At 34.9% G+C, this 13,923-nt stretch overlaps 1 long non-coding RNA gene across 2 annotated transcripts; it reads left to right on the forward strand.

The window, feature by feature from the left end:
- The first annotated feature begins 407 nt into the window (after positions 1-407).
- Positions 408-13,186, forward strand: LOC139687109 (uncharacterized). 2 transcript variants are annotated; one of them, XR_011700600.1, is made up of 5 exons: positions 408-510; positions 607-735; positions 5,701-5,914; positions 6,632-6,733; positions 11,674-13,186. It is a non-coding gene; the product is annotated as an uncharacterized lncRNA (long non-coding RNA). The 2 variants fall into 2 exon arrangements; XR_011700599.1 differs by lacking the exon at positions 5,701-5,914.
- Positions 13,187-13,923: the final 737 nt, after the last annotated feature.

Genomic DNA, 13,923 nt, shown 5'->3' on the forward strand with positions numbered 1-13,923 from the left:
ATTTGGAAGATTCGTATGTTACTTTGTAGGCAACTGAAATAAAAGCTATTATTATATGGGGACTTGGTAATCGTTAGGGTTTTGACCGGATGACCCAAATTGGATGCCCGAGGACGCACCTGACCACCCTGTTTCACCAAAACTGTGATTTTTCGAGTGCCAGACCTTCCTGGTAAACCATAGTTAAGTTTACGCAGGGGAAGGAACAAATCGCCCCACTTCATTTTTCGAAAGTATTTAATTGAATATGAAAAGTATGCCCATTATTTTTATTGTGAGAAGTAACTAAGTTATTTTTCTTAGCTAACATCGGATATTGAATGAAGCAATTTCAAACCATACCTCAGTAGGGTCATTCAAAATAGCCGGTCATAATAGGTGTTCATGTATTCGCTGGTCGATACTGATTTGTTTCTAAGTTAACGTTGACCGAAGGCTAGAACATCAGCATCAATGGTTATTAAACCACAAGATATGACCAAGAAAACGGAGGATTCCGAATTGACGAAGGTAAACTTGTAGTTTTATTGATTTATTCATATATGTGGTATAGCTATTGAGGGTGCAAACAAGCAGTGTCATTAATCTTGCGTGTGGCAATTTCAGGCGTTCGCAGACCTCGATCGAAAATTACAAGAAGCTACGCTGCAAATGGAGCTAACCCAAGTTCAGCTTGATGTATTAAAAATTTTTATTCATCAAGCTAGAATGAGTAAGGGGCAGGGGATGAATAAGGTGATTGCTCAATCTTCGTTGCATGTGGAAGTTGAAGCCGCGGAAAGCTAGAGTTTTCAAAACGTTGATTTGCCTGAATAGGTTGGATTTACCCTAGTATATGCATGCCAGTTGTTGTGGTATTATCATTAAACACAAGAGTAGCTGCTGATTCTTCATTTAGGTGTAACTTCTAGGGGGAAGTTTTGACCAAGCTTATTATTACGTTAACCAGATATCTGGCAATTTTATTGTTATTAACCTCTAGTCTTTTTGTCCTGATGATTTGTCATAAATATTAATGAAACCGTCGCATAGAAGCCATTGGCATTGAACACTTCTCTTTAGCGAATGGGGGAGATTTAAGTTGTCACAGTGGACATTGAGCTTATTATTCTTCCTCATAAAGAAAAAACACGGTCCAGCAGCAGTGGAGAAGGTAAGAAAGGGCTCACATTAATGTAATAGGGACCTCACTGTCTTAAATAGTTCGAAAAATATGGAAGAAGAAGGGACGCTGTAGTACAGGGTTAGAGTGTTTGACTACTGACCGGTTTGGATTCCTGGGCTCCTAAGGCTTTACCCAAAATCTTCTAGCAAAACCATTGACGACAGAGAAAGAAACTTCTCCCTTACCATGATATGTGCATTTCAGCTTGGTACTAGGTGAGCTCTATCCTCAACTGCCACACTGACCTTCAGGTTGAAAACCATGGCTTGGATTTTGGAACCAAGAAAATAGGAAAAACTGGAAAACTTAAGCATATTCATGCTAGGATTATGAGAAATGAGGTAGAAAAAATTGTGCGACAAAGATACCATTATTTATTCCGGAAGAAAGTCTCGAGTCAGTGAGCAATAATCAGTAATACTGAAAAAAAAGAATTTGGAGCTGTAGTGGTGAATAGAGGGCAGATAGGATATTAAATGTTATAAGAAGACATTCAACAAATTAAGTATTAATACAGGTACAAACAGTAGCGAGTATTTAAAGGAATGAAAAAATAATTCGTCATTGAAAATAACGACAGGAAATGTTCTATAAAGTAACACTGAATAAAAATGTGGTAGTAGGTATCATTTATGGAATGTAGTTTTGGATGAAAAAAAGAATGTATTAGTTACTGTAGTAGGTTCAAAATGATCATCTGGTGCTAGATATGACTCAAATTCAAGAAATTCTTTCTGGCAACACTTACTCAGAGGATATCCCATGACTCTTCCTATAGCTCACTGGTTGTTGCTGAAATCACTTGCTTGTCCTTACACTTTTTGAAAAACCATCCTTATTCACAGACTTTTCTGGCTGTGGAACATGATCATTGAAATTTGTTGTCTCAGGCATAACTTTATGGAATTTGCATAACATATTGAAATGAAATAATTGACTTTGTAATTCTGCACACTTTATTTTAAAAATACGGCCCAGATTTCGGCGTAGAACGTCATCATCAGGTGACACGTCGAAACCTGGGTCGTGTTTTTAAAATAAATTGTGTGGAATTACAAAGTCAAATATTTCATTTCAATGTGATCACTGAAATTACAAGCAGAGTAAACCACGAAAATCTTCTTAGTACTAAAGGTTTCAGTTTATCCCCTATAAGATTCCTTGGGGATTAATTGATAAGCTTCCTAACAAATATTTCAGAATGTTTATGGAAAGCACTCTTATCATTAATTCCACGATGTGTCAAGAGCATTGACTGGAATGCCCTGGGGAGGGTTTATTGTGAACAGGTAAAAAAAATCATAATCACAGTAATCAACCCAAAGGTCGGTTTGGTAGTTGATGGTAGATTTCACCCAGTACTAAGCCCTACGGCATGTGAAATTCACACTTCAGGGTAGGGGGGCTAGTTACTTTCTCTGTGCCGGTTATGGTTTCCCAGGAAGACCTAGTACCCACAAAATCACATAGCTTGGGTGGAGCTTGAAGGTGCCCAGAGTGCCTTCCCCAGGAATTGAACCAGGGCCCCTCTGGTCAGCAGTTCGACGCTCTACCCCTGGACTACCGCAACCCACTTGTAAACATGTATATGATAATAATTAATATGATATAATAGTATTTATTGGTCATTAAGTATATGCAATGCAACAGAAAAATGCAAAATATATAATTTCAGATGTTCAGATGGAATAAACAACTTAGCTTTCCAAGGATATAGATCATTAAATAATTTTTTAAAACAAAACTGGCATGGTGGGCTTCAGGTCAGTTTTGAGTCGAGATATATTCTTTGCTGTGGAATTCGTAAGGAGTTTTAATCATTTTGAAGATATCATGTGGGTTTATCAATTTCTATTTTAAATGGTTTTTGTTAACAGTATGATTTCTTACAAGATTTTAGCCTTATATTGATCAGAAGATTTTTAATGGAGCTTATGGTCTCTACAGGGTAAATGAAGAATGTTTGATTCTTCTTGTGTCAGAGATAGTGCAGGACCAGTTTTGGTTACTCTTACTTCTTTATTAACTTTCCAGACTGCCCCAAGTTTAGTTTGAGAATTGGCTATGCACTGGCTGTTGATACCTTCTTTCTTATTTTATTTGTGAATTATATTCTTTCCTTAATTTTATCATTAGTTTTTTTAGCAGCAGATTATATAGCAGTTTTAGCTGTCTCTCCCCACATTTGCTGATTACATCCAGCTTGAAGAAGAATGCCGCATACTTCCTCATGATGAGGACTATAGTTCAATCTCTTCACACCATCATTCTGTACTCTTGGGGAGGATGTGTCACAGTTTTCTGAATTTTAACATATCAGTACCAGAGAAATAATGAGCAAAAACGAGCACAGTGTTATTATCTGATGGTAAAGGTCATGATTGCTTGTCAGTGACATATTATACTATATTTAAAAAGTGGTTACTTCAGTCAGTCCAAAATTTTCTCATAAAAAAAATAACGTATTTTCATGGAAATACTTTTGTTGGATTGAAAATACAAGGGTAATCCTAGAGGTGCCCAACCCAACAAAGAAAACAAAAATTTTGGAATAAAATATATTTATTTTTCAACATAATCTCCTTTCAGCTCCATGCACTTTTCCCAGCAATGCCCAATAAGTTCGTCAGCCTTTTTATAATAAGAACTGTCTTGCTCCTCAAAATAGTCATTAATTAGCGACATCACTTTTTCACAGTTTGGAAATCATGGACCACCAAGCCATTTTTTCAAGTTTGTGAACCGGAAATAATCCAAGGGGGCAAAATCTGATGAATAGGGTGCATGAGGTAGCAATTCAAACTTTAATTCATTAATTTTGGCCATTGCAATAACGGATTTGTAAGCTGGTGCATTGTCTTGATGAAACAACTCTTTCTTCTTAGCCAAATGCAGCCGCATATGCTTGATTTCTTCGTTCAAAGGTTGCAGTAAGTTTGCATAATACTCGCCGTTGTTAGTTTTTATTTTGCAGTATAGTCAATGAAATTATCCCACGGGCATTCCAAAACAAAGCCTGCAGATGAAACTCTTCATAATCTTTGGAGCCGGTTCTCCCTTTTGAATCCATTGTTTTGATTGTTCTTGTCTCGGGGTGAAGTAATTGGCCCATGTTTCATCCATGGTTATGAAATGGTGCAAAAATTCTGCCTCTTTGTTGTGAAACTTAGCTAAACACTCAATTGAGACATCATCACGACACTGGTTTTGCTTGAGTTTGAGCAAATGCGGCACCCAATTTGCATACAGCTTTCTCATGTCCAAATTTTCAGTTAACATGCGATGGACCGCACTTTTTGAAATGCCTACTATGTCTGCTAGCTCGCGCACTTGCAGTCGACGATCATCCAGTATCACTTTGTGGATTTTCTTCACCATTTCTGTAGTCGTCACCTCATTTGGTTGACCAATGCAATCCTCGTCTTGACAGCTCATACGGCCTCGTTTAAACTCTGCTGCTCAATATTTTACTGTTGTAAACAAAGGAGCAGACTCACCCAGAGTAGAATCCAGTTCGGCTTTTTTATTGGTTGGAAGGAGGCCTTTCAAATAAAAGCAATGTATCACAGAACGATGACCAATTTTCTTCATTTTCACAAATTCACTGAAAACCTTCACTATTGATGGGTGTCAAACCAATAATAAACAACGTGGCGTGTTCAAACTTGAAACATATGCTTTATAGATTACATACTTTCTAATGTAATGATATTTTTCAAACAACTACCGCCATCTCTAGGTCAGGCTGGGTACTTCTTGAACAACCCTCGTTCATATCTTACCCCACTTCCTAAACCCCATTTGTGAATTAGTTACATTCACACAGACTAGAATGAACTAGGTCAATTAGATGTCCTGGTTTCATCTTTTTTAGAAAAAGGTTCCCTGAACTTGCTAATAAGCATAACATCTAATTTAACATCTAATTTAATTGCTCATTCATGATTGTAAAAATCTCTCACATTGCCTCGTAACAAGATCATATTTTGTCCTCTAAACTATGCCATTTTTGGGTGCCTCAGATAACAGCTCTTCGTGTAACAAACTAGTGCCCTGTTTGATTTTGCATTTGAAGGATACAACTCATTCTTTTTGTGTAATTAGCTTTGTACCTTTATGAAAAAATCATTGTGCTTTTTACACCCTTCTTTTTTTAAATAAAATGAATAACCTTGTTGGCTACTTGCAGACTTCTGCAGCCGACATATTTACTTGGAACTTCTTTCAGCCAACAAATTTACATGAGTTCATCATTATTTCTTTTAACTTCTACTCATTTGTCGGTAAGAGTTAAATAATTTTGCATACAATCAGCAGTTTAAAGTTGAATAGAATCATGGGGCCATGCTGAGGGGACATACACATAACTTCGGAGGACCTCCATTCTTTTCCCCTTGAATGTGCTGGGATTCCTGTCCTGCCTTATTTGGCCCATTAAATGAAGCAGGTTCACATACTGTCATATTAATTTAACCTCATCATTTTTGATAATGTTTTATTTCTATGTTTGAATGTTTTAAATTGTACGTTAAAAGCCCTGGCATCTATGCATAATGGCACTGCAGTCGCATGAAAATACAGTGCCTCCATATCATCACCTGTTGGGGCCTAGTTCAGTACAACATTCTTCCATGAGATGTGGGAAAATAGCGAAACTGTGGCCAGACCATAATGTTGTACTGTTCATCATACTTGCCTTCCTGTTTTGAATCGATTTTTATGCTGTATCTGCTGTTGAAAAAATAATGTGTGAGTTAAAACTTTATTTATTTCTTTAAGTTTGCCCTTAGTGATATTTATTATTATTTTTTTGAGTTGATATAATTTTGTTATCCTTCAATGATTTTTATGCTAGTGTAGAAAGTTTTTGTTTCCTTACATATGTTCTAAATTATTTCAATTCTATAATATTCAAAATCAATAATTATTATTTTTGTTAGTGGTTGTTTACATTGCATAAAATTATGACCTTTCCTGCTTTTATTTATTTTTCCTTTTTCATGTGGTTGGATTGATGTTGGAAGGTAGTATTATCATTACATTTATCAGTGTGATGTTCCAAGCAAATTAAAAAGTTAAAACTAAATTAAGAGAAATTAAGTATTTCTCCTAAATCCTTTTCTTCATACGTTGCTACTTATTTAGATTCATTACTACTGTAGGGATCAAAATTACATAGCTCATTTCTCATTTGTGAAGTTATCTGAAGCCCCTATATTATTAAAATCTGTTCAGAAATTATTTAATAATTTTACTGTTTGTAGCTTACTTTTTCAATCATTATTTTTCTCGAAGTTTGATGGTTTTCTCACTTTGTAAATGAAAAACTCCCTCCCAATGCTTTATGATCACTACCCCCCCCCCCCCATACCCCTTATTCGATTGGACAGCCTAAATGAGGATTTGCAATAGGTCCTGTAGTGTGGATTAATTTTTTTTAACTAATGATTTTAATCATGTTTTCAGAATGGTGTCCCAAAGGATTTCTAATGCTATGGCATTTGTCTTTATGTGGGTCCTATACTATTCCTTGGTTCAAGTTGGACAAACTTTTATGTGGTTTCAGTGGTAAGTTGACATGTTCTGTCTTATAAAATGTAGGTATTTGTTCTTTAGTCTAAATAGTCTCAGGTAAATTGTTATTAATTATATTTCATGTTAATGAGTAATTGTGTCGAAAGTTAGAAACTTTTGTTAATACAATGTCCATTTCATAGTTGACAGAAATATTTATATGCTGCTTTACATTTCATAGCTAACGTCATAGTTTTCGGCAAGGATAGTTTTGCAGTGGATTGTGTCAAAAAAGGTTTTGTGTAGCCTTCTTGCATATGCCCAAATACAAAAGCATATTTGGATGGGTATTTTGTGCTCCTTGACAATGTAGATTAAATGTATCTTATGAATTTAGGGAGAAGAAAGCAAAAAGCTTATTTAGAACAAGGTGTTGTATGTATGGAAGGGAGGTCAAGGAGCAAATTGCTGGAGGGTAATGCAAATGGGAGGTTGTAGCTCAATCAGCAGTATGATGTATGGCTGTCATTTGTTAACTGTTTCATTACAATAGAGTATAATTTTCATTTCATTTGATTCTTAGAACCTGAAACGGTTTGGAGAGGGCTTCAAGTGAAATTTCCCTAATAGCCATATTCATTTCAAGGCAGACATGCCTCAAGTAATTATAGTGATGTGATTCACACGTTTACATTGTTCAAGTTTATTTTGGGTAGTCTCATGTGAAATAATAAGGTCACATTGAACTCATTTTTACTGCAATGTAATGCATAATTGGGGAAGTAATTAGATGTAGTAACCAAAGAAATACTTAATCCAAAACATCATTTAATTGCCTGTGCCAGTGCTCTGGGAAGAGATCTGTGGTGCAGGTGCCTGTTGTTCAGCTTGTGTAGTGATTTGTGAAGATGGAAAAAATTGAGATTCCAGCAGTGCTTAAATACTTCATAAGAGTGAGGTGATGACAGTGACATTGAGTAAGGATATTAAGAAAAGACTCGTAGAAACTTTGATATGGAGCGTAGCTATGTACAGGGCGGAAACGTGGTCCTTGAAACAGGAGGATAAACGTAGATTGGAGGCTTTTGAAATTTGGGTATGGATTGTGTTTTGTTAGGAGTCACAAAATATTTAATTGGTTGTTGTGTCCATCCAAAAACCTACCTTAACCGGTAGATTACCTTATAATAAATACTAAAGAAAGGTATTGAAGCAAAGGAAATACATGCCGACTTTTAGAACCCTCTGGTGGCCTCGGCTCCTTCATATTCAACTAAGCTAAGTGGGCAAATGTGTTGAAGTTTGGTCGGCACAACTTAGATGATGATTTGCGTAGTGGTCAGCCAAAATGTGTCACCATCCCAGAAATTATTGCAAAAGTGCATAAAATGGTCATGGAGAATCGCCGACTGAAAGTGCGAGCAATCGCTGAAGCTGTGGAGATGTCATCTGAACAGGCATATCACATTTTAAGAGTGGAATAAAATATGAGAAAATTATCTGCTAGATGGGTGCTGTGACTCTTGATGCCAGTTCACAAATGCATCAGAATGGAATTTTCCAAACAATGTTTGACCCATTTTAAGACTGACCAACAAAATTTTCTGTGCCAATTTGTGACCACAGATGAAACTTGAGTCCACTACTATACTCCGGAGACAACACAGCAGTGAAAGCATGCTAATTCACCACCACCAAAGGAAGCAAAGGCAACATGGTCAGCTGGAAAGGTGATAGCTTCAGTTTTCTGGGATGCAAATAGAATTCTGCTGATAGATTATCTTCTCACTGGGCAAAAAAAATACTGGACTATACTACGCTAACCTGGAGCAGCTACAGCAAAAGATGCACGATAAAAGGCCAGGTTTCACATAGAAGAAAGTCATATTTCATCATTATAATGTATGCCCACACATGTGTCATTGCCACAACAAAAATGAATGAACTAAGATACGAATTGTTGTTACAACCACCTAATTCTCCTGATCTGGCTCATAGAGATTTCATCTGTTCTCTAATCTCAATATTTTTCCATGGTTGATGGGGATTCTCTTCAAACCCCTAACAGTCAAAGTACAAAAAAAATTTTCTTTCCTAAAAACATTCTAAACTCTATCCCCACTAAAAATAAAAAAAATCTCTGGTATACTGGGGAGTTATTAGCTCTTAGAAATGATTTACTTAGTTACTACCACTCTTACAAAACCAGTGGAAGCCGGCATGACAAAGAGGCCTACTTGAAATACAAAAGAGATTATTATAATTTAGTTAGGTGTGCAAAAAATAATGCTTACAAGGATTTTATATTGAATGCAAAAAATAAACAAAAGGCAGCATGGAGTGTAATCAATCAAGAAGTTGGTCATGGTAATGGAAAAGAAAATCTTCCTTTCACCCCAGATGCTGTAAATAATTTTTTCTTAAAAGCTGTTGAAGACAATTTGTTCTCTCGAAAAGTTGATGCTGCCAATATTGGTAATATGCTGCAAAATCTTCCTCCGAATAATTTAAATTTTAAATGGAATTTTGTTACTCCACTTGATATTATATCGACTGTTAAAAAATTTAAAAAATCCAACAGTAAGGATATTTATGGTCTTTCTAACTCCCTAATAAAGGACATTATTGTGCTCATTGCGGAACCATTAGAAATGTTAGTCAATTTATGTTTTGAGACAGGAGATTTTCCAACAGCTCTAAAATATTCCAAAACAGTACCTGTCTATAAGAAAGGTGATAAAGATGATTTAGCTAACTACCGCCCCATTTCCATAGTCCCCGTTTTTGGTAAAATTTTTGAAGCTATTTTGAAAGATCAAATATGTAATTTTTTTGAGTTAAATAATCTCTTTTCCAAATCCCAGTACGGCTTTCGATCTGGGAAATCTACAATTTTGGCAGTAGAGTCCATAGTTAATTATGTCATTAATGCATTTGAAGAAAAGGAATCAGTCTCAGTGACACTATGTGATCTTAGTAAGGCCTTCGACTGTGTTAATCATTCAATATTACTAACAAAGCTAATATTATGGTATTAAGGGAGTTGCACTGAAACTAATGAAGTCATATTTGGATGATCGCCACCAATTGGTTGAACTTGATGGCTGTCGGTCTGCAGCTCTTAAAGTAAAATGTGGTGTACCACAGGGCTCTGTGCTTGGCCCAGTACTTTTCATTATCATGATTAATGATTTGCCCTGTAATATGAAACCTAGATCTGTTTTATCTGCTGATGACACTACTTTTGTGCAAAAGTGTCAACATCCAGAAGATGCAAAGTTACGATCTAGCGCTACCCAAAAACAGGCTAAGGAATGGTTTGATGTTAATCATTTACAATTAAATACTAACAAAACTCAGCATATTGTGTGTAGTCTTAAATCAAAAATAACTGATGGTGAAACTGCTAAAATACTAGGAATTTATATTGATACAAAACTTAATTGGGAGACTCACATCAGTCAGACCTGTAATAAACTTAGTAAAGCTTTATCATTTCAAATGAGTATCGTTTAACACTTTACCATGCCTTCTTTCATTGTCATTTGAATTATGGTGTTGAGTTATGGGGTCATTCCCCTCATGTTAAACAAATTTTGCTACTGCAAAAGAGAGCTATTCGCTCTCTTGCTAATATACCACCATGTGATTCCTGCAAACCTTTTTTTATTAGGTATAGAATCATGACTGTATTTTGTTTGTATATCTTTAAGGCTCTGATTCATGTGAAAGTTAATCTAGAAACTTACCAATTAAGATCCAACCTCCATAACTATTCCACAAGAGGTAAATCGAATCTAAATACTACTTATTGTAGATTGTCATCAACTTACAACACATTTCACAATATGAACATACGACTGTATAACTATCTGCCTACTCAGTTGAAATCAGATGGTATCCAGAGTTTCAAGAATAGGGTATACTACCTTGATCAAAAAGTTCCCGGAATAACCACCGTGTGGCGCTCCCATCGTTCCGATTTGAGTTCTGTTTTTTTTGTTAAATTGGTACATCTGTTGTTGATATTCCCTTTAAATCTTAGTGTCAAGTTATGACACTAAGATTTAAAGGGAATATCAACAACAGAATGACCAATTTAACAAAAAAACAGAACTCAAATCGGAACGATGGGAGCGCCACACGGTGGTTATTCCGGGAACTTTTTGATCAAGGTAGTATACCTGGTTACTTGCTCACCCACTTTACTCATTGGATGAATTCTTTTGTGACAATCTTCATCACATTTAAGAAAGTATGTTTATATGTTAAATAATACTTACATTGACGACATTTAATATGGTTGTACCATTTTTAAAATGAATAAAGTATTATTATTATTACACTGTTATGTTGCAGGTCTGATTTTCAAGATGGGGTAATATAGAAAGAAAGAAAACACAGCAATTCCACATTTACACTTTATTCAGACGACCATGGTTTCACCACTGCGTGGCATCTTCAGGTGACCTATAAAAGTGTAAATGTGGAATTGCTGTGTTTTCTTTCTTTCTATACGATGGAAAAATTCCACAGAGTAACGGCTAAAACAGTCTCTTATAAGATGGGGTAACATTGTTGGACGGGGAGGCTGTGTTTGAAAATATAAAAGTTTTACTGAGGGAGGGCATTTATTTCTATTCCATTCCGAGAACTTTTTAAACTACCCTTGAAGGTATATGTGGATCATGTGTCATAATTTTTGAAGATTTTAATCCCTTTAAGGTAGTCAACTTTTCTGAAAGGTCCTTGAAATGATATGAAAAAGTCATAGTTCACTCTCCAGAGTGAGATCTCTGGAATGAAACTTACCTGTAGATCATCTACAAATCTCATTATAAGGCCCTAGAAATGCATTCCCTTTAAGCAAGCATGGTTTTTTTATATTGCTTTATCCATTGAAATTAACTTTATATCTATACAAAACATAGAAATGAAGAAAGGTGTTGCTCCTTGTCATGTTTTAAAATATTATTTTTCATTGCAATTTATAGAACTTCTACTTCATCATGGTGGCATGAGCGAATTGGGGAATATTTTCTCATCTTCGCCAAAGATCATTCTCTGCTCCCTGAATACCTTAAGAACTTCAAGAGTGTAGAGGAGGATGCTCAATGTTCAGCTAGGAGGGTGGGGCAAAGGTAAAGACCAGAAGGACTTGTGGACCAACACTGAGCTTACATCTTTTCTCCAATTCTTTCATTTCCTTGTATATCAAGTGGAGGCATCGATTTCCTTTTGGTCCCTGTTCAGTGCAGGCTGAGTAATTGCTTTTACAGGGCATATCTAAGTCATCAGCAGAAATGTTTGAGTGCCACCAGGTACCAGTAATAGATTTGCTGAATTTTTTAAATAAAGTTTTTTTTCAACTGAAACAATTTTTATGTGGCATGCAATTTGACTGATTTATAATTTACTACTGATACTATTAAACTTACATATACCAGTATTATGAATATAATGATTCCATTTATTTGGTCATGCAGTCACTGATGGTATCATTTTACTGACCTAAGAAACAACCTTTAACCTCAATTGTGTCAAGTTTAATTTTATCTCAGGTAAACTTAAATCATGGTAATTTAAAAATTTAGCAATTAGTACTTATGTTTTTCAGTCTCACAAATAGGTTTAGTAATATGTTATTGTAAAATTAAAATCTATACCTCAAAGTTATTGGACCCTACTATAACACTTATATTTGGCTTTACAATGTCTCATTAATTGCTATTGCCTAGGTGTGTAATTTGGTTCATAGGTAATTCATAAAATTGATGTTTGTTGTAATATATTATTTCTTGAAAGGGGAAAAAATCCTCCTTTCATAAATGCAAACTGCTTTTTAATTATCAGGTACTTCAAACAATAATTAAAAATTATAAATGTCTGTGGCAATGATATGTCTGAAGATTTGCTATTTGTATTTCATTCTCCCTTTGAGTTGTAAATGCTGTTTTGATCTTGTTTTGGGTTATATTTAATATACTATGCTCATGTAAAACTTTGTTTTGTAGGTTTTTAAAGTCCAGAAATGCTAATTGAAATTTATTTCAAAAGTTGAATTTTTGTGTTCTATGATATGATGGTATCTTTTTGTTATTAGTTTCTTAACATTGAAATTTTAACAAAACATAAGCATTATCTCATGTATTACAGCAAATGATCATCAAAGGCCAAATTGTTTGCTGAGTAAAATGACCCTTAATTTTTTCTTGCTTGAAAGACATGTGACACTATATTACACAGCTTATTTCTGCATGTTTTAATGTAAATCATGGCCACTTTGAAACAATTTTACTTTTCTTGTGCACACCTGCCATATTAATGTCCATATAACTTCATTCCTTTCTGTCAAATGATGTGAACTAGACTATGGGTAGTGACTTCTAGTATTAATTACTTATATGTTACAAATGTAGTTCACTCATGTATTTAATGTGCAATTCTGTTGTAGATTAATGTAACTATACCTGCTACTTGCAATAAAGCTTGTTGTTGTACTTACAAGTGTATTTAGTCCGTACAATTACCTGTAAAGCCCTTTGGTTGTGAGTACTTGGTGATTTTTAGGTGTGGGCATTAATTAAGCACCATGTTATTTCTACTTAAATGGTTAGTGAAACATTCATTTTCTGTTTAATCATTTTGAAATTGACAATTGTAATTTTTCAAGCACACAGAAATTTCATTAATAACTTAATTGTATAATAATACAGTTGTCTTTTTTCCTTATTAAAAAACACTTGTAAGAAGTGTACTTTTGGCAGCCACTTGTTCCCTCCCATAATTTCATTGGCATCATGGCTGTCTATTTAAAAAAAGCGATTCCATGGCATATGATTATATTTTGTAGAGTTGTTGAGAGAATTCATTTGTTTACTTAAATACACCATGATCTGTTTCAATGTAAAATGTGGCACCTCCTAATTTTTCATATCTCTAAATTCTTGATCCTTATTAAATATTTTAAAAATGAATTGCAAGTTCAGCAATCATAAATACTTTGTTCTTCCAATTTTATTGCTTAACTTACTTGCATCATGGATTATTCATAATTTATCCATTATTGTATTGGAAAATGAATGGTGTGAAATTCTTATTGTAACTAAATGTGATTGAGGAAAATACTTCCGATGCAAAATTTGTTTTCAGCATGCAAGGGTTAATGAGAACAGTGTCCAAGTTATTTGCCACTTATGATGATTTGTATCAAGATAGGTCACGTGGAAGAAGGCGAATTATAT

Source organism: Hetaerina americana, unplaced genomic scaffold (genome assembly GCF_022747635.1).
Source record: "Hetaerina americana unplaced genomic scaffold, ioHetAmer1.1.p SCAF_17, whole genome shotgun sequence".
Classification (NCBI taxonomy): domain Eukaryota; kingdom Metazoa; phylum Arthropoda; class Insecta; order Odonata; family Calopterygidae; genus Hetaerina; species Hetaerina americana.